General features: G+C 34.0%; 3 long non-coding RNA genes across 4 annotated transcripts in view; all 3 read left to right on the forward strand.

The window, feature by feature from the left end:
• The window catches only part of LOC133179333 (uncharacterized), a 3,845-nt gene extending 430 nt beyond the window's left edge, over positions 1 to 3,415 (forward strand). The window contains exons 2-3 of the long non-coding RNA XR_009720097.1: positions 1,051 to 1,145; positions 3,310 to 3,415. This is a non-coding gene — a long non-coding RNA (uncharacterized LOC133179333). The remainder of the gene's footprint in view (positions 1 to 1,050; positions 1,146 to 3,309) is intronic.
• LOC133179387 (uncharacterized) overlaps positions 1 to 25,000 on the forward strand; it is a 276,577-nt gene that overhangs the window by 10,669 nt on the left and 240,908 nt on the right. The window lies entirely within an intron of this gene.
• LOC133179358 (uncharacterized) overlaps positions 24,058 to 25,000 on the forward strand; it is an 81,891-nt gene continuing 80,948 nt past the window's right edge. Inside the window, exon 1 of one of the 2 annotated variants that reach the window (XR_009720101.1) lies at positions 24,058 to 24,108. This is a non-coding gene — a long non-coding RNA (uncharacterized LOC133179358). The remainder of the gene's footprint in view (positions 24,109 to 25,000) is intronic. The other variant, XR_009720106.1, reaches the window with a different exon arrangement.

Genomic DNA, 25,000 nt, shown 5'->3' on the forward strand with positions numbered 1-25,000 from the left:
TACATGTGATAATTTTTAGGCCCAAATACTGTACAGCAGTCCTCAAAATACAGGAATTTGGGTGAAAATACTGTACATTGTTCATCAAAAAACTATACAAAAAACTGTAAAAAAATATTGACCAAAAGTCAATGTAAGAGGTTCATTTTTTAAGCTCTTCTGGGCCAAAGGCCCAAAGAGCTAATGCTATGGCCATTTGTGCGGTGTGCGTAAACTTTTTAGAATATGGGCCATAACTCAAGAACCCTTTGGCCAATTATTGTCAAATTTGTCACAGCGTATCATTGGGCCAAGGGCTTCCATTTATACTAAAACTAGGGTTGTGATCCTTAAACAAGGGGAGATAATTAGGAAAATAGAAACAAAAGAGACTTTGTACTCAAAGTTCTAAAAGTTTTTGGGCTTCATACGCAATTGATACAGTTACTTCTTCAATGAATTTATAAAGGAGGCCAATTATGGTCAACAAGATAATTGATTGGTAATTAATTCAGTACATTCAATGAGAAGCAATCATACTTATCCATGCCTCAATGCACACAAGGTTGTGGACAGTTACTCAAATAATAGAAATTTATCTTTTGCTTAAAAGTAATCAAAAGTTGCAAAGTTGGAGCTATCTTTGATTTTGCTTGTTGTTTCGATAGCCCATAGCACATTATATGAATAGTCAAATACATGCAACTTTTTGTCTATTTCTTACCAAAATAATTTTTGTGAAAAAACTGCATATAAATAGCTAAATCAAGCTATTTTGAATAGCTTAATAAAGCTAAATAGCTATTTCAAGCTATATAGCTAAATTAAGAGATTGTACTAGACCTGCTTATTTCCCAATCCCAACGATAAAACTTTCTTTATATATTCTGCAAATTCTCTCTGCATTTATCATTGAACAAAATTCATATGACTGCAATTATATGACCATATTCTTCAGTTTAGAGAGCATGTTATAGAGGATATTTTGGTTAAAGTTTTGGTCTGTTTCATGCAGTGTTTGAAATATTCTTTCATCTTACACAATTGTATACATTAAGATTTATTTTATAGCTAAAGTACAAGAGAACTGCAGCATCTAAGACTACATGTACATCGACTTTGAATAATCTACCCGGTATATCCTCAAAAAGGCAACTCAAATACAGGTATGAAATTGATGTCACAAAATAAGTTTTTGGACTTACATTTACTCTTATAATTCATATACATATAAGGCATATAAAAAATAAAAATAGAAAAGAATTAAAGGTTCATCAGGTGACAGCTCAATCATGTATGGAATATTATTAGGCCAAATAAAAAAATATGTGTGGTTCCCATTACCTGACTGTCCCTATTTTAGATCCCCGACCCTAAACTTTTTTTCGGCAATATTCATATTTATTTTCCAGAATTTTCCGCGATTTCCGTCATCCACTTCGGTATTAGTTTTAGTTCCAGCAATGGCGGCCTCCATGCAAAAATCGTTTCAACACGTAGTGCAAGTGTTTGATGGTGTTAAATCTAAAGCAAGCTAGCATGGCGTGGCAGTATACCTTTTTCCAGCGCCATGTTTTTTGTTTGTTTGTTTTTTGGTTGCCAAAATTAAATAAATATGCCCAAGAGTGGCGAGATTCAGTGCTGATTAGCCCCTTTATTATTTAATGCACGCAAAGGTGTGAAGTCAGGATAGGAAATCACTTCTCGCTTGAAAGCACACAGACAGCTGGCCAGGTAACGTTTTTTGGAGTTAGGGGGAAGATAACATGAGAAAACATTTATTTGATTGCATTGATTACGCAAGAATTAGCCCAATGTGTAAGATAGATTAACTTGTAAACTATTAAATAATTTATATCAGGATCATTTCTTTTAAACCGAAAGTAGAAAAAAAAAACAGTTCATGAGGAAAAGTGAAAAAGAAGACTGCTGATTTTACATGAATAAAGTCAACTTGCAAAACACCAATATATATGAGAAATGAGCTTGGAAGTATGAAGTCTTCAATGAGGCAAAAAGGTTTCATGAAAGGATTTAAAATTTTAATAATATTAAATATTTGTAATTCTGACAAATTTGAATGATTCTATGTCATCTTGCTTAGGTGATTTATTTTCTTTTAAACATTTCTGTACAAAGTATAGGTGTCACATTCTTTTCCTCTGACAGCTCTTAGCAGAACTCTCATGTCCGTTTTCTAGTTTATAGTTCAGAATTTATTAAGTAAAATAAGAACTATTCTGGATAAAAGTAATTAATTAATTTCATTTATAAACACTGATTTTAAAACAAGGATGTTCACCTTGGACTTTATTTTTTACAAAAAGAAAAGATTGTGTTTTCATTATTTTTGATTTAAAAATATTTGTTTCATATTCATAACTAGGTGCCCCCTGCCAGTGTTGACTAGTATATTTAACGCCACATCGAAATGCCACTTATTTTCTCCTTCACTCTGTTCACCCACAAATAAAACATTTCTTTTCTGAACCATAGTTGGAAAAGACTGAATTCAAAATAAACAAAACATTTATTAGTTATGAGTTATATACTCAGCTCTTCACAAAATATTTCTGTTTTTTCGCATTCTATAATGTACAATTTTAGATTTTATATACCTGCATAAAGACTTCTGCAGCAGATTCTGATGGAGAAATCATGATCTATATTTAAGATTTAATGTATAATGCTTAAGATATCCATTAATTTTACTTATAATATACAATTCTGAAATTAATATCATCCTTTAAAAACAAGGATAGCACATATCATCTTCGTAAACACTTACATTCTAAAAAAAGAAAATATAATATCCAAATAACAGTTAAATAATTCAATTTGCTCATGCTGATTTTCTTCAAACATTGTATTTTCTAGATGAGTATGAACTCGAATGAATAGAATCAGCAAACAACTGCTTAAATGCCCAAGACATTTTATTCACACATTAAAGCACATATCTAATCCATATGCTTAAGAGAAAACATATCTTACACTCTACACATAAAATAGTTCACTTATGCTAACGAAAAGAAATAGGTATTATTTAGAAAAATTTAGAAAATCATTTTGTACAAAAAAAAAAAATCCCTACCTACCCTATTTTTTTGGAGGTGTAACCGGAACCACACATATTTTTTTGTTTGGCCTTAATGCCGAGTTTCCAAATGCAAAATTAAGGGTATTCGATATATTCCATACAAGTTGTCAATCATTTATTAGTGATTTATACAGAGGTTCATTTGCATATAAATGTTGTTAACATTGTTTTACTGTCTTTATTAACTTGTAATACTAAATTTTATAAATTGACAAATTCATTCTTTTTAGAAAGTGCATATAATTTGGAAAAGAGACCATCAATCCACTGGGGGGTATCGCATGAAAGCAATGATTATAGAATATTGTAAGGCTGGAGGAGTTATAGTACAACAGGCAGGCAAGTAATGGTACTTTGTTCTGGAAAATTTTCGCCCCAGTTTTATTTTTCTCATTCTGCCCTCCTTACAAGTAGGTGAATTTAAAACGGGACAAATTCGAAGAAGGCAGCATATATCTTTTAAACACAAATGTGTCTGATCAAATTTGAAATGGGCAAAAGTGTTTTCAAGGGTGAAAGAGTGAATATTTTAAAAATTAGAATGGGGTGAAAATATCCAATAATACAGGTTATATGTATTAACACAGTACATATGCATTTCTCTTTTCTTTATAATGAAAATAATTTGTTCTGTAAAAGAACAAATTTTGTTCTGATTTGTATCAAATAAATAAATATGTGCCAGATTTATTATTTTGCAGGCACCTAAGTTACCATCAGTTGTGTGTCAAGCTGTGCAAAAATTCTATGTCATGTTACAGAATCTTTCTTAAATACAGGTATATGTCTGCTCATCTGGCAATCTTAGGACATCACTGGATGGTTTTGTTTAAAAAGATTACAGAGTTAACACACACTTCCAGCATGAAGACCAGCCAGTTGCCTCACCTGTCCTGACATTGTTAAAGGTAAATGGTCCTTTCAGAAAAGGATCTGACAATGCAAAGGCTTGCTCGTCAATTAAAGATTTCTATTTACCAATAGCTAATTAATTTGAATTTCTGTAACTTAAAAATTTAATGATATGAATTAAAAATAAATATTTTTATCAAAATTATTTTTATTTCAGTACTTTGTGACAGTGAAAAGACATGGCTTTAAATTACTGTATCAGAGATCAATCCAGGTTATAAATCTGAGGAAAACAATAAAGCATCCACTTTGAGCTACTTATATCACTGCCTTAATAAGATGTCTGCATGTGTAACTAACAAAGGACAGAGACCAGTTGTAGCTATGATATCAGAGGGCATCCTGAAAAACACTCATCACTAAGAATAGAAAACTTCAAATGACTTTTGTATCAATCCTTTTGAATTTCATCTGGCTTGGAATTTCAGTAGCCTTTAGCATCCTTCAAGCAATTCATGAAGTACATGTACCAATTTGCAGGCATAAAATGTTTGAAACAGATTGCTTGTCCCAAATAAAAAATAATAATTTCTCTGCCAATTAACAGTGTCATAAGCAGTTGATTGATATCACAGTTCCACTGGCATAGTATTTGTGGTTGAATGGTGCCATTTTTAAGGAAACTTTTCACAAAAACCTGGAAAACATCAGATGGAAAGGGGCATCTACAAGAAAAACAGTTAACACTTTCTTGAATATTAACAATGATATGTCATGCCCCATTTACATCCTTTATATAAACTAATTAACCTAATCATAGAGAATTATGTACAAATTTGTCCTTTTGTGTATTTATAGTGTATTAAATTGATTTTACTAATTTATAAATATTTATGTTTTTCACAGTCATTAACGTTTACAAATAGAAGTACATATAACATAAAAATATTACATGTTTAGTAGGATAACGTGAAATTGTTATACCACAAAAACCATCGCTGACCTTGCCTCGGTCAGCAATGGTTTTTAAGGGGTAAGAATTTTACATCACCCAAAATAAACAGGTAAATATTTTTCTTGTCATAAAATGCATTTTAAAGAAAACATCAAGGTGAAACGAATGTGCAAACATTCTGCACAGTTAACATTTTTTATTACTGTATATACTGTTACCCGTAGTCATGCATTTTCAACCATTGGGATGTAATGTTTGGCATACAGTATGGTAATAGTACTTGTTAACAAATGTTTTTTAAACCAATCAAATTTGACTATTTAACATATGAAAGTGTATAACAAATTTATCTAGCATAATGGTGCTGTAAGTAACCATGGAATGTGAGCTTGTGTGAACTTGATTCTGAATTATTAAGTTTTGAATATTGAATTGTGCAACCTAAACTTTAACTTGTACCTGATTTAAATGGAGTTCCGTCATTAACAACTTGGAAGTTGTCACACTCTTCATGAGTATAATAACTGGGGGATCTGCTTCATTAGCAGATACATGGATAACACATTCACTCAAAGCACTGTCCCTTTTTCAGTACCTTGTGCAGCCCTGTAATATATAATGACAAATGGAGAAAAATGCCTATTTCAAGAAAAAAAAGTCTGTCTCATAATTGTAGGAGTATTGGCAAAGGGGGGAGGGGGGGGGGGTCATGAAACTTTGTAGAATAAAAAATGATTATTTTTTGAGTGTGTGTGACCATTTTTATTTCCGAATATACAGGGTAGCTTATAGCCTACAGAATGAGCTGACCATTTTTATTTATTGTAGTAATTAAATTACAAAAAAAAGAATGTGTTTTCTACAAAGATCATATGTTATAGACGTGGTATTCAACTTTGTATTCCCATGGTCGATGCATTTGGGTACATCTGTTTTTTTATTTGCTTTCAATGACATCGCATTCAATATCCCAAACTCATGTATACCTGTCCAATACTCCAAATTATACCACTGTAAGCTAAGTCGATGCTTTAAATTTATGAAACCAATCTGTAGATAAGCGTACCTTTTGAATACAGACGATTTTAGCGTAAAAACGATTTAATTTTCCCTTTTTGCTTAAGTATGTTGGCTAATCTTGGCCCCCTCGGAATAGCTTGTGTTTACGTTATGTAATGAAAAAAATAAAGCAATTAAACGCTATTTACCTGCATCTATAAATCCACTTTCTCCTCTTCTTTGCAACAATCGGGGATCAAAACAAACTACAAGTTTAATAATTCCACTGTGATGCTTACAACTTAAGTAATCCATGGTCTCCAAGAATGCTCAGGTACCCGGGAGTTATAAAACGAAAGTGAAAGTCAACGAGACTTACAGACCCTTTGAATTTTCCTATAGTATACATGAAAGATAAGTGTAATAAATATAATTTGTGAGCAAAACAAACAACAAATTCTACTGGGGTGCTTAAAACTAAATGCGAAGCTGTAATCCATTGTCTTCAAGAATGGTAAGTTATAAAACGAAAGTGAAAGTAAATGAGAATTAAAGGCTATAGTCTTGGGAGCAGTTGTTATTTCATAAATAATTTGAATAGGTGATATCACCTATTCGAATAAGTGATATCACCTATTCAAAATGATTAAGTGATATCACCTATTCGAATAAGTGATATCACCTATTCGAATAGGTGATATCACCTATTTGATTTTTGAATAGGTGATATCACCTATTCGAATAAGTGATATCACCTATTCAAAAGGAATAAGTGATATCACCTATTTGAATGGGTGATATCACCTATTCAAATTGGTGATATCACCTATTCGAATAAGTGATATCACCTATTCGAATAGGTGATATCACCAATTCAAATCAAATAGGTGATATCACCTATTCGAATAGGTGATATCACTTATTCGAATAGGTGATATCACCTATTCAGAAGCTGAATAGGTGATATCACTTATTCGAATAGGTGATATCACCAACTGAATAGGTGATATCACCTATTCAAAAAGGTGATATCACTTTTTGGCAGTAAATACCAAAACAGCGCCTCATATATAAGCTTCAATAATTATAATATATGACAAAATAAAACAACAGTAGATCAAAATTTGCTCAACCCATGAAGTCATATGTCAAAGAGAAGGTGAATTAAAAAAGGAGGTCTCGGCATAAAATTGGCCATCCATCATTTTATTGTGTAAATTACATTTTAATAAATTTTTTCATTAATCAATTACTGCTTTTAAAACAATTAACCAAAATATAATTTAAAAGTTGTTTTTCTTTGCTGTCACATTTGAAACAAGAATGTGCATATATACATGCTTATATAGAGAGTGCTTTTTGATATGTGATTCAATTATCCGGACGATTCATTTATCTGGACGATTTCGTTGGGGACAGAGGCGTCCGGATAAACGAGGCGCCACTGTAAATATGAAGCCCATGGACCACAATACTCACCTGAGTAACCTAACTGGAAGGGACTGAAAGAAGGAGAAAAATAAACAAAGAAGTCCGCATATTGAATCAAAACTCTACTGAAGACTGCATTCAATCAAGTACATGTACATGCTTGAGCTATGTGTTTGCATATTATAAACCAAATAAGAATAATGTTTAATGTTTTAAAGTCTCATCTGCCTAGTAGTGTGTTCTTAATTGTTTTACTCTAATTTTTAAACACATTTATACCCTTTATAATTTCAAACTTTATATACAATTACAGTATACAATTAAGTTTTAGATAATATCCTTTGAAAATACAGCTTTGACAATATTCAAACATATGATAAGGTATTACAAGTGTAGTACATGTATTATCTTTACCTCAAATCATAGACAATGATAATTAAATAAACTCCACATATGAGGCATAAAAGAAGTCTGTGAGCCAATGCTCACTAGTGATACCCTCGCTTTGATGTGAATACACAAGTTCAGTAATGGACAGACACAAGGATGAACACGAAGTTGACATCAGATTCATACAAAAATGTCTCCCACCATATTGCAGGCCTAAACAAAGAGTGTGCTAAAATTTCAAGCATCTGCAATTAGTAGTTGCTGAGAAAACTGTGACAAAAATTTGTTCTAAATGGTACGGACAGACGCACGGATAAACAGGAAGTTGACATCAGATTCGTACAAAAATTAATCCCACCATATGACATGCCTAAACAAAGAATGTACTAAAATGTCAAGCATCTGCAATTAGTAGTTGCTGAGAAAACTGCAACCAACATTTGTTATGTATGGTACGGACAGATGCACAGATAAACAGGAAGTTGACATCGGATTCATACAAAAATGAATCCCACCATATGGCATGCCTAAACAAAGAATGTGCTAAAATGTCAAGCATCTGCAATTAGTAGTTGCTGAGAAAACTGTAACCAAAATTTGTTATGTATGGTACGGACAGATGCACAGATAAACAGGAAGTTGACATTGGATTTGTACAAAAATGAATCCCACCATATCGCATGCCTAAACAAAGAATGTGCTAAAATTTCAAGCATCTGCAATTAGTAGTTGCTGAGAAAACTGCAACCAAAATTTGTTCTGTATGGTATGGACAGACACACGGATAAACAGGAAGTTGACATCGGATTCGTACAAAAATGAATCCCACCATATCGCATGCCTAAACAAAGTGTGTGCTAAAATTTCAAGCATCTGCGATGAGTAGTTGCTGAGAAAACTGTGACGAAAATTTTGTTACGGACAGACAGCTAGACAGATAGACAGACAGATGGACAGACGGACTACAGACAAAATGTGATCAGAAAAGCTCACTTGAGCCTTCGGCTCAGGTGAGCTAAAAATGAGATCCAAAAATACATTCATTACATTTTGTAGTGTTTAATCATACAACTGAATAGGGCTGTATCAATATATATATCGATACGTATCGATATCTAAAAATGTATCGTATCGAAAAAATAACTTCCAATACGTATCGAACATGTAGATTTTCTCATAATTCTGTGGAAAAGTTGGGAATTTCAATCACCAAAGGTCATATTTTCACTGTTTTGAATTAAAATTGATCAATAATGGTATAATCATTAAGGAGATAGCACATCTAAGATATATATATTACAAAATACATAAACAACTTTATTTTAACATGTCGTTTTTACAGACATAAAAAGTTTGAATTTGAAGTGTGATTTGTAGAGATAGTGAGACAAGACCTTCGAAATGGGTTATAAAACACTTAGTTTTTATAAAATTCATGCTTTAAATAATTTATAAATATGACCTTTTTTTGATAAACTTGTTAAAGAATCCAATATATCGGATATGGCATTATAAAGTATTGTATCGTATCATATCGAATTTTTTTGCTCAATACACAGCCCAACAACTGAAGCATCTATGGTTTATCAAGGGGGCATATTAAATAAAGAATTGCATACACCCCGTGATGAAGTTTGATTCCGATTTTTTTTTTGTGTTTTTGACTCGATAATTCAAATTCTATGAATAACTAGTCCAGATTGAGTATCAGACAACTATAGCCGATTGTTACAATAGTTCTATAAGAACAATCTAAAATGTTTGCCTCATATCAACAAATTTAGCCGAGATTGCAAATTTAACGCCTTGTTTGATCAAAGTCACACACATGTTTGACTAATATGCTTGCATGCGACACAAGTAGTCTAGGTTAGTAGAGTGTTTTCTTAAAACTGAAAGTACATGCTATATAAATCTGAAATGTGATTATGTTCCGGAAAAAAAAATCGTTCGCCATGCGGGCGACCAGATTTTTCATATCTAATTGCCCACAGCATATTTTACTCGCATTTGCAAGTGGTTAATACCATTATCCACAACCCTGTTATTGTTTTTCTCCATTGTTGCCAGCTATCTTATTGGCTCAAACTAAATCAGTTGACAATTTATAAAACATCTTATACACTTGGTGTTTCCATTTTAAGCTTATAAATGTTCCTCATGTCATATTCTTCTTTGACGCAACAATTGATGACAACATAAGTCTTACGTTTATAAACTAGATGTTTCTAAAAACAAACACTGTGGAATCATTTTAATTAGTGGGGGTCTATGTTCGTGGGCAATCAAAATTTTGTTGGTTTGTGTGGATGAAATTCATTGGGTAACTTCGCACTTAGTGCTCTGTCGATATCCTCTCTCTTGGGTTTATATATATTGTACCCTCCCTACCAATGGGGTCATAATTTAGACAAATTTTAACTTACACTATCATCGTCTATGTAATGAAGCTTTTACATTTCATTTTTTCTGGCCCATTGGTTCTTGAAAAGATTTTTAAAAGATGACATTAAATTTACACTCATTCTTCATTATCTTACCTGGCAGAGGGCATGGACCTTCTGATAACAATCTTGAATCCCTTATCCAAGGATGCTTTTTAGGTATAAGTGTTTGACTTATAAATATTAACCCAGTGTTTCTGGAAAAGAGGATGAAAATGTGAAAAGTTTAGGCCAACAATAGCAATGATTACAACAATGCAAAGTTAAAAAAATGGACAAATTCTGAACAGAAAAGGTTACTTAACAAGAGGCCAATTGGCCAAATCGCTCACCTGAGCACACTGGCTAGGAAAAAGCACAAATCAGTTCATTATTGTAGTTTACATGGGGAGATCGAATTTAAAACTACCTGAAAATGCTTCCATATCAATATAACAAATGGCTTTGTTGTTCTTCAGCAGAAAATTTTTAAAGATTTTTGAATCTAAACTACCTGAGAATGCTTCCATATCAATATGACTAAACACTGCTGTGCTGTTCTTGAGAAGATTTTTCAAGATTTTCCTACATATTCCTATGTACAACTTTGATCCATCATTGTGGCCCCACCCTACCCCTGGGGGTCATGATTTGAACTTGATCATGAGTTTACACTACCTGAGAATGCTTCCATATCAATATGTCTAAACATGACTGTGCTGTTCTTCAGAAGAACATTTTTTCATATATATTCCTATGTACAACTTTGATCCCCCATTGTGACCCCACCCTACCCTCAAGGTTTATGATTTGGACAAACTTGAATCTACACTACCTAAGGATGCTTCCATTTCAAAATGACTAATCATGGATTTGCTATTCTCTAGAAGAAGATTTTTTTTAAAAATTCTTATATGTTCTTATGTAAAACTTTGATCCCCCATTGTGGCCCTACCCTACCTCCGGGGTGATGATTTGAACAAACTTGAATCTACACTACCTGAGGATGCTTCCACATAAATATGACCAATCAGGGCTTTGCTGTTCTTAAGAAGAAGATTTTTAAAGATATTTTCCTATATATTTCTAGGTAAAAGTTTGATCTACCATTGTGGCCCCATCCTACTCCCGGGGGTCATGATTTGAACAAACTTGAATCTACACTACCTGAGGATGTTTCCACATAAGTTTCATCTTTCCTGGCCCAGTGGTTCTTGAGAAGAAGATTTTTAAATGATGCCATTATTTTTTCACTAATTCCTAATTATCTCCCCTTGAAAGAGGGTGTGGCCCCTCATTTGAACAAACTTGAATCCCCTTTACCCAAGGATGCTTCATGGCAAGATTGGTTGAATTTGGCCCAGTGGTTCTGGAGAAGAAGCCAAAAATGTGAAAAGTTTACAAACGGACGGACAGACAGACAGACAGACGGACGACGGACAAAATGTGATCAAAAAAGCTCACTTGAGCTTTCAGCTCAGGTGAGCTAACAAGAGGCCCATGGGCCACATCGCTCACCTGAGTACACTGGATAGGCAAAAGCACAAATCAGTTCAGTATTGAAAAGATTCAGGGGGGGGGGGGGGGGGGGCTGGAATTTTAAACTACCTGATGATGCTTCCATGTCAAAATAACAAATGGCTTTGTTGTACTTGAGAAGATTTTTAAAAAATTTTCTGATATATTCCTTTGTAAAAATTTGATCCCCCCTTGTGGCTCCTCCCTATCCCAGGGGTCATCATTTGAACAAACTTGAATCTACACTATCTGAGGATGCTTCCATATCAATATGACTAAACATAGCTTTTCTGTTCTTGAGAAGAAATATTTTTTCTATATGTTCTTATGTAACATTCGATCCTCCATTGTGGCCCCGCCCTACCCTCGGGGGTCATCATTTGAACAAACTTGAATCTACACTACCTGAAGATGCTTCCATATCAATATGACTAAACATAGCTTTTCTGTTCTTGAGAAGAAATATTTTTTCTATGTGTTCTTATGTAAAACTTTCTATCCCCCTATTGGGCCCCACCCTACCCTCGGGGGTCATCATTTGAACAAAATTGAATTTACACTACCTGATGATGCTTCCATATCAAAATGACTAATCATGGCTTTGCAGTTCTTCATCAGAAGAAATCTTCTTATATATTTCTATTTCAGACTTTGATCCTCCATTGTGGCCCCACCCAACCCCAGGGGGTCAACATTTGAACAAACTTGAATCTACACTACCTGAGGATACTTCCACATAAATATGATCAATCAGGGCTTTGCTGTTCTTGAGAAGAAGATTTTTAAAGATTTTTCCTATATATTTCTATGTAAAACTTTGATCCTCCTTTGGGGCCCCACCCTACCCCCAGGGGTCATGATTTGGACAAACTTGAATCTACACTACCTGAGGATGCTTCCATATCAATATGACCAATTAGGGCTTTGCTGTTATTGAGAAGAAGATTTTTAAAGATTTTTCCTATATATTTCGATGTAAAACTTTGATCCTCAATTGTGGCCCCGCCCTACCCCAGGGGTCATGATTTGAACAAACTTGAATCTACACTACCTGAGGATGCTTCCATATAAATATGACTCATCATGGCTTTGCTGTTCTTGAGGAGAAGATTTTTAAAGATTTTTCCCATATATTTCTATGTAAGACTTTGATCCTCCATTGTGGCCCCGCCCTATCCCCTGAGGATGCTTCCATATAAATATGACTCATCATGGCTTTGCTGTTCTTGAGTAGAAGATTTTAAAAGGTTTTTCCCATATATTTCTATGTAAAACTTTGATCCTCCATTGTGGGCCCGCCCTACCCCCGGGGGTCATGATTTGAACAAACTTGAATCTACACTACCTCAGGATGCTTCCACATGAGTTTCATCTTCCCTGGCTTTGTGGTTCTTGAGAAGAAGATTTTTAAAAGATGCTATTAATTTTTCACTAATTCTTTATTATCTCCCCTTGAAAGAGGGCGTGGCCCTTCATTTGAACAAACTTGAATCCCCTTCACCCAAGGATACTTTGTGGCAAGTTTGGATGAAATTGGCCCAGTGGTTCTTGAGAAGAAGTCGAAAATGTGAAAAGTTTACAGACAGACGGACAGCTAGACAGATGGACTACAGACAAAATGTGATCAGAGAAGCTCACTTGAGCCTTCGGCTCAGGTGAGCTAAAAACTTTAAGGTCGGGTGCAAAAAAATAAGGTCGGTCAGGTAGCAGGAAACAAGACTATTATTTTTTTTGGCCTTAATTATCATTACAGGGATTTATCAGCCTATTTTGGGAAATACCATTTTTGGGGAATTGGGAAAAAATTATCGGCTATTTGATGAAATTGGGAAAAATGAAAAATCTTGCTTACATCATGTATTCAAATGTAATTCAATGTAATTCATTTAACATTTCAGCATGAATTCTAATTTGGGCAATCAAACAGACAAATTAATGATCCAACTTCATCATACAAGATCAATTATCAGAATAATACACTTAAATAACACTAAATATGACTTCAATGAGTATAAAGTATTTATACAACTTAGGTAGTACATGTGTGTATGAGATTCCAATTTAAGTAATTAGAATTTATCTGTTACTGGAAATTTATAAACCTCCTGCAAAAAAAATTATACTTAGTTCCATTTTAATACGTAAAAATGCATTGAAAATATATTTTTCTATCTAAAATAATGCCTAAAGTTCTTACCATTCCCTCGTAGATCAATTGAGTAGGTGGAAATAACTTAATACATCTACATAATAACACAATATCACCATTTTCAGAAAAACGGAGGAAATTCGGATTAAAAGTCGGCGATGTTTTACAGTGTTTTTTTAAAACGTGTTATGGCTGTAGCTTTGCTAAATGAGTTAATCAGAAGAAAATTACAGACATCTGACAATTTTACTTAGTGTTTATTAAATATAAAAGCATTGTTTAGCAATTGGGAAAAAATACTGCCACATTGGGAAAAATTTAACGTATTTTCAATTGGGAATGGGTCCGAATTTCGGCCCCTGAGAGGGTACTGATAAATCCCTGCACTATCTCCCCTTGAATCAGGGGGTGGCCCTTCATTTGAACAAACTTGAATCCTTTTTACCCAAGGATGCTTTGTGGTAAGTTTGTTTGAAATTGGCCCAGAGGTTCTGGAGAAGAAGTTGAAAATGTGAAAAGTTTACAGACGGATCGACACACGGACAGCTAGACAGACAGACAGACTACAGACAAAATGTGATCAGAAAAGCTAACTTGAGCTTTCAGCTCAGGTGAGCTAAAAATGCCATAATTTTTCATTTCTGATCTTTTCTGCACAGCAGTTTTTTTTTTTTACAGGATTACATTTTAATAAAACAAAAAGATTGTGATTCACTTTAACACAAGGTACACCATATGTATTACATATTTGTTTTTTAACCTGTATAGATTGACTTCACAGCCTTTAGTTAGTAAATTTTACATGCTGACCTCTATAAAAATTGACAATTTAAAATATATTACAATTTGTCATATATAAATTTAAATTGAAAAATGTTTAATTTTTATATGACAAAAACATACAACATCATTCATTTACATCTATCTGCTATGTATATTTTAATTATAATCTATGTGTTGGAAAAATGACGATGTAACAATATTGCAGATAAGGCCATCTATAAAAAAAAAAAAAATGTGTGGTTGCCCTCTCCCGACGGACTGGCCAAAAATGAAGAAACTCAAAACTTTTTAAAACATCCATTAAGCAACATCTATAACCCAGCAGACCCATATTTTACCCACAGACCCAACTACTTTTTATACCAAATTCAGATTGTGAACCGCACTTTGGTTCACTTTTGCAAATTTCTCATAATGCAGTATAATAAGGCTTATAAAGTTTATTTTAAAATTAAACATCATTATTGAATATTCCCAACTCGTCCCAGGTCGTCATTTGGGTGAGCCAGACTGAAAATCAGGTTGTCCAAAATCATTCTGGGATGGAAATGACGAGGTGACGAGCGTGAATGTCGAACCCCGCAATGCTCACTAGTTATAACCCCACTAATATGAATATATATGACTGTGAATAAATCGGTAGGGACAGATGCATGGATAAACAGGAAGTTGACATCCGATTCATATAAAAATGATTTCCACCATATGGCATGCCAAAACAAAGACTGTTTTAAAATTCAAGCATCTGCAATGAGTAGTTGCTGAGAAAACTGCAAAAAAAAATTTGTTATGGACAGACACAGAGACTGACACACAAGGGTAAAACAGTAAACCCAATCTCCTTGGGAGCAGGGGTATAAAATACAGTGGTAAACATTGAAAGTGATGTATAACACGATTAAAAGAATCTCCCATGATTTGTAGTTGGATATTATCCAACTTGTGTGTTTTTCTCCCCTTGCCAAGGCTCAGGGGTAAAAAACACACAACTCATTGGATAAAAAATCATATCCAACCACAAATCATGGGAGATCCTATAAATATGTATTGCTACTTAATTGTCATATAGAATACAGTTATAGCTGCATGTTGAAGTAGTCTTCATTATTTACCATACATGTATTGAAAAATAATACATTATGAAATTCATTATTCCTTCATAAGGTCTTTCTTATATTTTTCAGTAATAATCTTAAGGGATGGTGTTAACCCATATTAAAATTAAATCAATTTCACTGTCAATTAGTAGTCTGCTGTCAATTAGTAGTCTGAGTGCAAGGTTTAGAGCAATACTGTTTGTTAGATAAGCCTTATTACTGTAACATTGACCACTAGAAATAATGAGAAATTTAATGTTTATGGTTATTGAGTGGAGAGGTGCGGATACAGGAATTTTTTGCAAGGGGGGTCCATCCCAGTCAAAAAAAAAACAACCTGGAAATTTCTTGACACACACAAAAAAGTTTTTTTAAAAAATCCTTTCCAAAACGTGATAAACCTATTTCGGGGGAAGGGGGATCGCTCACTTCTAAAGCTTCATATCTATGACTTTTCATACCAACTTAACACGGGTCACAGTTTTTTAGCGGGAGGGGGTCTGTGTTTTCTGGGAGGGGGGTCCAAGGTAACTTTTAGTTGGTTTAGTATATACATTTAATAACTGCAAATTCCAGGGGGGGGGAGGGTCCGGACCCCCTCCCCTTCTAGATCTGTGCATGAATGGTTTCATTCATGTTGTCTTACATTGTTTTAAGAGAATGAAAGTGAAATTAACAAAGGATGGACAGAGTATATGCCTTATTTAGTAAAGAAACAATAGTTTTTCATATACGTTTCCCTATCAAGTTTATCTACACCACGCAGTATATTCACTTAGACTGGCTTAATTGCCTGTCTGATATGCGCGATATCTTTCGAACGATAGCTAGACAGGCAATACCAGTCTATATATTCACTAGGCTAGGGGCCCCGGGGAGTTGGGACATGGGGATCTAGAAACTTGGGCGGTCTGTGTATTAAATTAGGATCGTTCAGTCACTTCTTGAAGTTTTAGTTTAGAGAATATCTCATACAAAACCTTTTGGGGGTACTATGTCTAACAGTGCTGAACGGAAATTTCTTTAGCATTCTCTAATATTTTGCTATAAAAAGACCGTGGATGGGCGCTAGGCCTAGTTTTCACACACACTTGTAAAAAGTTAACATAATTTAATTACTTTCAAGCGGATTGCATTGGATACTACTAATAAATTAAACAGTAAGCCATATTTGTTTAAATAAACCTAGATATTATCTACTTCGATACAAAAATTGATAGTTTTAACGAACATGGGAATTTTCCCGATTTCCTTCTTGTGGCAATATGCACACAAACTCAAAGGTCACTTTTTGCACGTATAAAATAAGTAGGCCTAATGCATTCTCGTGGCTCTTACCTATTTAACTCTCTTTCTTTCCGCTATGTAATAAACTTTTTACCATGTTTAGCCTACTGGCAATAATAAGTTGTGTCTGGTGAAATGCGACATGCTGCCGACAGCTCGCTTGCTGAAAATGAGGTCACTGACGTCAGAGAGTTTATGCTAATCAAGGAAGAATCTTGGAAGAAGGCTACACTCTGATTGGTTGATTCTTGGAAGGACTTTAGCAGCTGGTCGAGGAAACTATTTTCTGTGACGTCAAAATAAATTTACATGCTAAATGAGGCACCAACGTGACTGAAAAATCCACCAATCGGGTAAATGAGTTGCATTATGGGTTACTTCAAAAAATACTACGTGTACGTTTCAAAAAGGCCAGTTTTCCAAATCGCTCTCGGAAAGACATGATGCATTTATCCAAGCATTTTACACACTTAATACAATATGTACATCATTATCTACGAATTCCATGCTCACATTTACATACACATGTTTTACAACGGTAAAATCTGGGTTTTCTACACTCCGTTGTAGACAATTGCCTGACAGTTTCCCCGTGCTGTATGTACTATCAGTGAATATGAATTTCACGTGACTATTTCCTGGTCTAAAACAATTTTTTGATATTCATGAAAGAAATATTGAAAATGATGTACATTTCTATGCTCATAATTTACAAAATTTGCTTTGTGAAGCCTTATATCAACTTGAAATACATCGGAGTAAACCATTGTTCAAAGAGACGTAGACTATTGTGTATATATACAGATAAAGCATTGAGTGTGTTTTTTCACGTGATATACATGAACTGCAACATAGCTTTAGACAGCAGTATAAAGTGCGCAATTATTATTATACATCGGAGTAAACCATTGTTCAAAGAGACGTAGACTATTGTGTATATATACAGATAAAGCATTGAGTGTGTTTTTCACGTGATATACATGAACTGCAACATAGTTTTAGACAGCAGTATAAAGTGCGCAATTATTATTTTACTACTCAATATCATCAAAATGTTTTTATGTACACGCAAACGTCAAAGCGTTTGTACGGTATTTGAGGCAACTATTAATCATCGAAAACAACTTAAATATCAAATGTGAGCATGGAACAGTGTCTTTGGAATATAATCTTTCAATTTCAGCCTTATAAAGTAAAAAAGAAGCTGTACGGTTTTTCCGGTGACCAAGTAAATATGATGCTGTAAACCGACGAAAACCACATGTCGCTATTGAATCGTAAACACGTATAGTAGACCGTCATGCTTTGCGACTCATTCTGATTCAATTGATTGGAGAATGGGTTTGACGAAAACATCGTCACGTGTGGAAAAGTGCCTTCCATAAACTGATAAAAGGCAGTGTACCCGACCTATTAAACATTGCTTGGAATGTAGCGCTACCGTGAACGGCAAGATTGCATTGAAGTCAATGGAAAGAAGTAAAATTTTTGAAAATAAAAAAATAAATACTAAGAATATCAATGATGTAGTGGAAAGATGTATTTGATCATTAGGAATAGAAAAACAATTGAAAACTATATTTTCACCAAATAGATTTTTTAGAATTGATTTTTATTGAGTAAAATTAAAGGGGATACATGTATCTCTTCAAGGACAAGGTCAAAAATTAGGACACGTTTCGTTCTTGAATACTGATACTAAAACATGAAAACAAGTATTAGCTTTCTTAAAAAGCTTTCTGACTTGAACAAATTTATTTTTACGTGTAGAATCAAGAAAAGTTAAATCTAGCGTAATCAACATGACTCGGAGTCATGAAATGAACTCTTTTGCTAAGAAACAAGAAAAGTTGAAATCAGTGGCAACAACATAAAATAAAACAACTTGGACATGGATTCATTTTATATACACTATATTACTTGTAATTTCTTCTTTTTTTTTTCATGGACGAAGGAACAGGGGGTGGGGGACCCGTGCCCCATAATAATTTTGCCGATTTATGCATAGCTATTTTATGCTTGTGTCCCCTAAATCTTCTGATAACTCTTTTATGCTCTTTACTTGATAGTGTCCACCCTTAACTGAAAATTTCTGAAATTTCTTCCAACGGGCCTGTTCATGGATACAAAGATAACCAGTGCTTTTGAAAGAAAAAGTTACAACACTTAAAAATCTAAACATCAATTGGTGAACCATTTTGATAACTGAGAAATTTATTATTAAAAAAAAAATAAACATGTTACACATGAGCTAACATCTTTTCATTTATTGACAGATGATACAAACAAAAAAATGGATGCCTAGATTGGTATTATATTTTTGGGCCTACTTTGGTTGTAAATGATGCAAATAATAAATTCCTGAAATATTAAGAAATTGTAAACCTTCTTTGATGTTCAAAATTCTACCTTTCTGCAACCATCCTTATCAATCTATGCAAATTCTTGTCACTTCAAATTCCATTATTGTGTAACTTTAAATGAAAAATTAAGAACTATGTGGTTAAACCTGTTCATTTTACGCATATAAACAGGACTCAACTTATTTTCAAATTTTGTGATAAAAGTCTGCATCATCTATCCTTAAGCAAAAGAATATTCAACATCTATCCTTCACTTTGATATAACTAGAAGCTCTGTTTTGGACAAATGCCGCTCAATGCCGCTAACTCTACCAGAAGCACTGTGTTGGACAAATGCCGCTCAATGCCGCTGCCTTCATGAGAACACTGTGTTGGACAAATGCCGCTCAATGCCGCTGACTTCACCAGAAGCACTGTGTAGGACAAATGCTGCTCAATGCTATTTATATTATTTCAAAGATTCTCTTTGGGAAATATTCTCCTTACTTTGCTATAAGCAATATCTGAGATTTGATTATTCTATTAATGGTATGTTGATGTAAGCTATGATTTTCGTGACTTCTTACATGAAGGAATAGCCTTCGGGTTCGTCGCCACGATGCTCTCGGTGAGGCATTTTACCGATAAATTTATTAGGAAAACCTACTACATATATGTAACAGTCTTTCGATATATAAATATATTCACAACTTATAGTGTTATCAACGATTTACCATTATTTCAATGACCATTCACACATAAGCTTTTTTTATGTTCGTCTCGTTTTTCTTTTTAACATCGGGCTCGATGCTATATGATGTTCTAGAAGCTTCCGTCAATATTAAGATCGGTGAATGACAAAAATAATTTGCACATTTCCCTTTTTAATCGGTTATCACAACTTATTTCTTTTATGTCTTTGAAATCAAGTTTTGATTGAATAATTCAGTGATGACGTTTTATGAAATAAATAAACGACTGCTTGTTGTCAGTTTAATTGAAAATTGCCAGAAACTTAGATCCGCCAACCGGAAACGCCACCATACTCACGTTTTTGCTATTTCATGGCTCTTTATAGAAAATAAAAGTAGACTTTTAATTTAATGTACGATACTTACAATGTGAGTGAAATCTAAATATAGTTTACGGACATCATCTTGTATCTAGTGTATTCTTAAAGGAGTAAGTAAAAACTCTGGTGCATCCGTTTCGGAGTTTATTTGCAAAATTTATTAATTTATAAGTATAGATATTTTTTTAATTATGAATAAATCAAACGTCTGCAAGTTATGAATATGCGTAGCTTTATAAAAATTCTAAAGGTAGAGAGACTTAGTATGCATTGAAAATAAACATCCATTAGTTAATCTGATAAAGATAATCAACAAGTGTTGACCTGACCAGCTTCATTCCTTCTGTTTTCCTGGACATGAATGATGCAATTTTCGAGAATGGCCAAATCATATGTAACCTGTAATGTATAATGTGATAATAATGACATCAATGCTCTGGCTTGTTTGGATGTTTAGCATGTTTGCTCTCCAATTGATAGTAAAATAGTATGAAGTTTCCAAGATCAAGTTATCACAAGAATTCTATTGAACGACTTGACCAACAAGCCTTGGCTAAATCTAGTACTGTCTGACGCCATGACGTCAGACAATTATCAATCTCCTATGCAGAGTTGTCGTTCGTTCCTCTCTCAGATGTATGAGCCGATGGTAGAGAGTGGAAAATTATGTCTAAATATACTGAGTATTCAGTCCATACACATTTCTGTTATGCATTCAATTCCATTGAATCTGAGGCTTATATGGGTCGGATACTTTAACCGTCTGCAAAGATGGATAAAAAGATACATGTACCACATTAAGCCATTTTTGAACGATAAACTTGGGGGAGGGGGGGGGGGGATTGAGAATTATCAATTTAGCTCTCAGTACTAGTATTAAGTGAAATACCAGGGGCGAAGTAGACAAAGTGTCTGGCTGTCAACCGCTCTAAGCACTGGGCTGGTCCTGATCTTTGACTGTCAGCTCTGTATTCCCCAACGAGTTCCTGGCACACTCGAGTCGACTCATTTTCCTCTGCAAACCTCGATGTTGATGGTATATGATGTAGCTATTCACTGCATAAGTTTTGATGAAAGTGTTGAAAATTGTCGTTACGTATTTATAAATATGCTCTAAATTAAAAAGAAAAAACCCTCTTAAATGCATTAATATGTATACATTGAAATTTTTCATTAGAATAGTTGATGTGACGCGGTTGTAGAAAGAACTGGCCATTACAACTCTTGCATGCACGGATTTAGAGGGGGGTCGGACCCCCTTTCCCGAGTTTTAAGAATCATTAAATTTAAATGTAGAGTAATTAAAAAATAGCCTTGGACCCCTCCACCTTTTGCAGGAAACACAAACCCCGTGTAAAATAGTATGCAGAGTCATGTTTAAGAAGAAAACTGACTTAGGAAAATGATTTGTTTTGCTCTTACCCCCACATCATGAAATAAGTTTTCGAGGTTTGAGCAAGATCTTTTGTGAGGGGCGGGGGCTTGTCAAACATTTTTCTGAAAATGCATGCAAATTTAGTGATTAATTAAGTGTTTGAAATGCTTAAATTGATTTCAAATTGAGTAATACTTTACATGATTTGTATTTTAATTTAGATGTAATCGTAAATATCCTTATAACTGAATAAAAGTAATAATTATACCAAAAATTGGAACTCTTCAGTATGCAGTATCTAGAAGGTCATTAATTATAAGTAAAAGAGATAGCTAAATTTTAAAGAAGGCTGGATTTCTTTTACAAATAAAATACTTTACTAATAATCATTAACAATATTTATTCGTTACTTCTACCTAGAAATATGGTAACCCTGGAAGTTCCAGAAGGGGGAGGGGAGGTGGGGGGGGGGGGGGTGGAGTCGGTGCTCACACTATAATTAATCTAGGCCCGAAGGAGCCAAGAACCATAGGGCTGTTCTCTCCCATAATTTTGCCACATTAAAAAATATATATATATATTATAATTTAAACAGGCTAATTTCAGTTGTGCTCTCTCAATGATCTTGTCAGTGCATGTTATATACGTTAAAAACCAAAGCAAATATATGGCTGTACCCCCTAGCCTCAAGAAAAAAAGTTAATGCGTTGTCTAGTATTTCTGCAAAGCTTTTCCAACCCCATCCCCTGCTTTATATACCTGCTTCCTTTGGGCCTAAATCTTATAGAATAAATTGCAGTTTCTGTACCGACCCTAAAATTATTAAGATGAAAATGTATTCGACTTCATTTTAGAAATTACCTCTCATGCAGATATTATCTTTTAATTCCAATTAAAAGACAGAACATCATATTTCTTTACTTTTTTAGGTTCGGTAATTTTCGTAAATTTTCGACTTCCGAGTCTACCGGTAACTGTTCATGTTTTTCACGCACGAGCGCCTTTGCAAGCAGACCTGTAAAAATAGCTTCAACTCCACAGGGAATGTTCGATTCTAAATGCTTGAGATTAAGTCTTAGGGTTTTTTTTTCATGTCCACAAAAGTTGTAAGTTTTAATTCAAATGGAGATGCTCATTGACTGGTCAACATAAAATCAGGTATAAAGGTGAGTATTTTACAATGTAGATTAAGTTTATTAAACTTTGTAATTCAATGAAAACATTACATCAGGTGTGTGCATGCTTTTCTTATCTTGACTTGGCGTTACCATTATGAATGCAATAATATATTATATCTGTATACGTACTTATTTATGTTACATTGTTTATATATACGTATCGATATATATATACTTTTTGTATCTATGGATTCAAAATTTGATTTAAAAAAAAATACTCACGTCTTTCTACCTATGTAGCTATTAATAGCTACCTAGGTATTTAAACCTACCCAAAGTAGCTATTTTTACCTACTTTTTGCATTACTTGCATTTTGTGGCCAAACGGCCGAACGGCGTAACATGGTGAGTACAGTCACACTGATAATGAATACGACAAAATTTTGGCCAAAGAATGATTACTTTGTAAATCAACAATTTTGCATTAATTACTATGCGAAATTGTTAATTTATGAAGTAATCTTTTTTGGCCAAAATTGTGTGGTATTCATCATCAGTGTGACTGTATCAAGAAAGGTGGCACTCACCATGCTGCGCCGTTCGGCCGTTTGGCCACAAAATGCAAGTAATGCAAAAAGTAGGTAAAAATAGCTACTTTGGGTGGGTTTAAATACCTACGTAGCTATTAATAGCTACGAAGGTAGAAATTGTCTTTGGACTGGACCTGTTACTTTTTGCCTTGCAATCATGTTTTATATGTTATCAAAGGTAAGAGGAGATAGAATTTGCTATAGATACCGAAAGGTATAGGTAAATTAAGAAAAACCCACCGCGACAGAGCACTCTTCTAGTTAAAAAAAAGAAAAAGAAAAAAGGAATATATAAGCCCCCCCCCCCCATTATGCTAACCCACCGACAGTTTCTGTGTCAATGAAGGAAAATGTTGCTAACATATCAATGAAGGAAAATTTTTTGGACAAACAAAAAAAATGACATATGTGGAGAAAAAAAAGAAATATGCAAAATGTATCTTGGCAAAGATAATTCGCAAGAAATACCTGGGGTATGACTTGTTTGTTTACTTTGTATCCAAATTATTGGTTGATCATGGGGCTAAAAGTAATTTGAGGTGTCAAATTGCATCGGGATCGTCATACTGAAACTCCTTTTATTTGGATTTGGCAATGGCGGGAAATGGGGATGAGCAGAAGATCACAGGATGATACATGTGTTTACAGGTGAATCTGTTTTGTACTTTAAAAACTCAAGCAAAATGAATTTTTAGCGTTACTACCAGAAGCGCATTTGCGATAGTAAGGTGACGTGCCCAAGGTCCATCACTGTGTGTATCATGTTTGTCTGTCTGTAAACAATTTCACAAAATGCTTTTGTCTATTTATTCTTACATTATTCATATTTCATGTGTCCAAAGTCTGTTGGAATGTCTGTTCATCTGTTTGCCTGTAGACAATTTATAAAATGCTCTCTCTATTTATTCTTACATTTTCATTGTTTTCATTTTTCTCATTCAAAACTTAAATCAAAAGTTTGAAAATACAATGTACATAAATCTTTATAGCTGTTAACCCTCCGTTTTCACTTTAACAATAAAAGGTCACAGTTCTTAAGCACTCAATTTCTATGAAATATTGCTATTGAATTTGTGTAATGTATTCGAAAATGAGAAATCCATAAAAAAAATCTCCAGTTGCGGAGGGCCTTTGCGACTCTCTGTCAAAGATGTTTATCATTTTTAGCTCACCTGAGCTGAAAGATCAAGTGACCTTTTCTGATCACATTTTGTCTGGCATCCATCTGTCCATTTATCTGTCTGTCCGTCTGTAAACTTTTCACATTTTCGACTTCTTCTCAAGAACCACTGGGCCAGTTTTTACCAAACTTGCCACAAAGCATTCTTGGGTGAAGGAGATTCAAGTTCAAATGAAGGGCCACACCCAGGGTTTGACATTAACGTTAGTCTCAGACTAATACATTTTCATTCGGACTGATAAAATCTGAGGCTAATTAGTCCGAATGGACTAATCAAATTTCTGGAAAAAAATCAATAAATTGCCAATGTTCAATTCTCGACAACTTTCACTAGAAAATGCCGCATGCATTTTTAGCTTT

This window comes from Saccostrea echinata, unplaced genomic scaffold (assembly GCF_033153115.1).
Source record: "Saccostrea echinata isolate AGI-Se365-2 ecotype Australia unplaced genomic scaffold, CSIRO_AGI_Sech_v1 ptg000001l, whole genome shotgun sequence".
NCBI classification, from domain to species: Eukaryota; Metazoa; Mollusca; class Bivalvia; order Ostreida; family Ostreidae; genus Saccostrea; species Saccostrea echinata.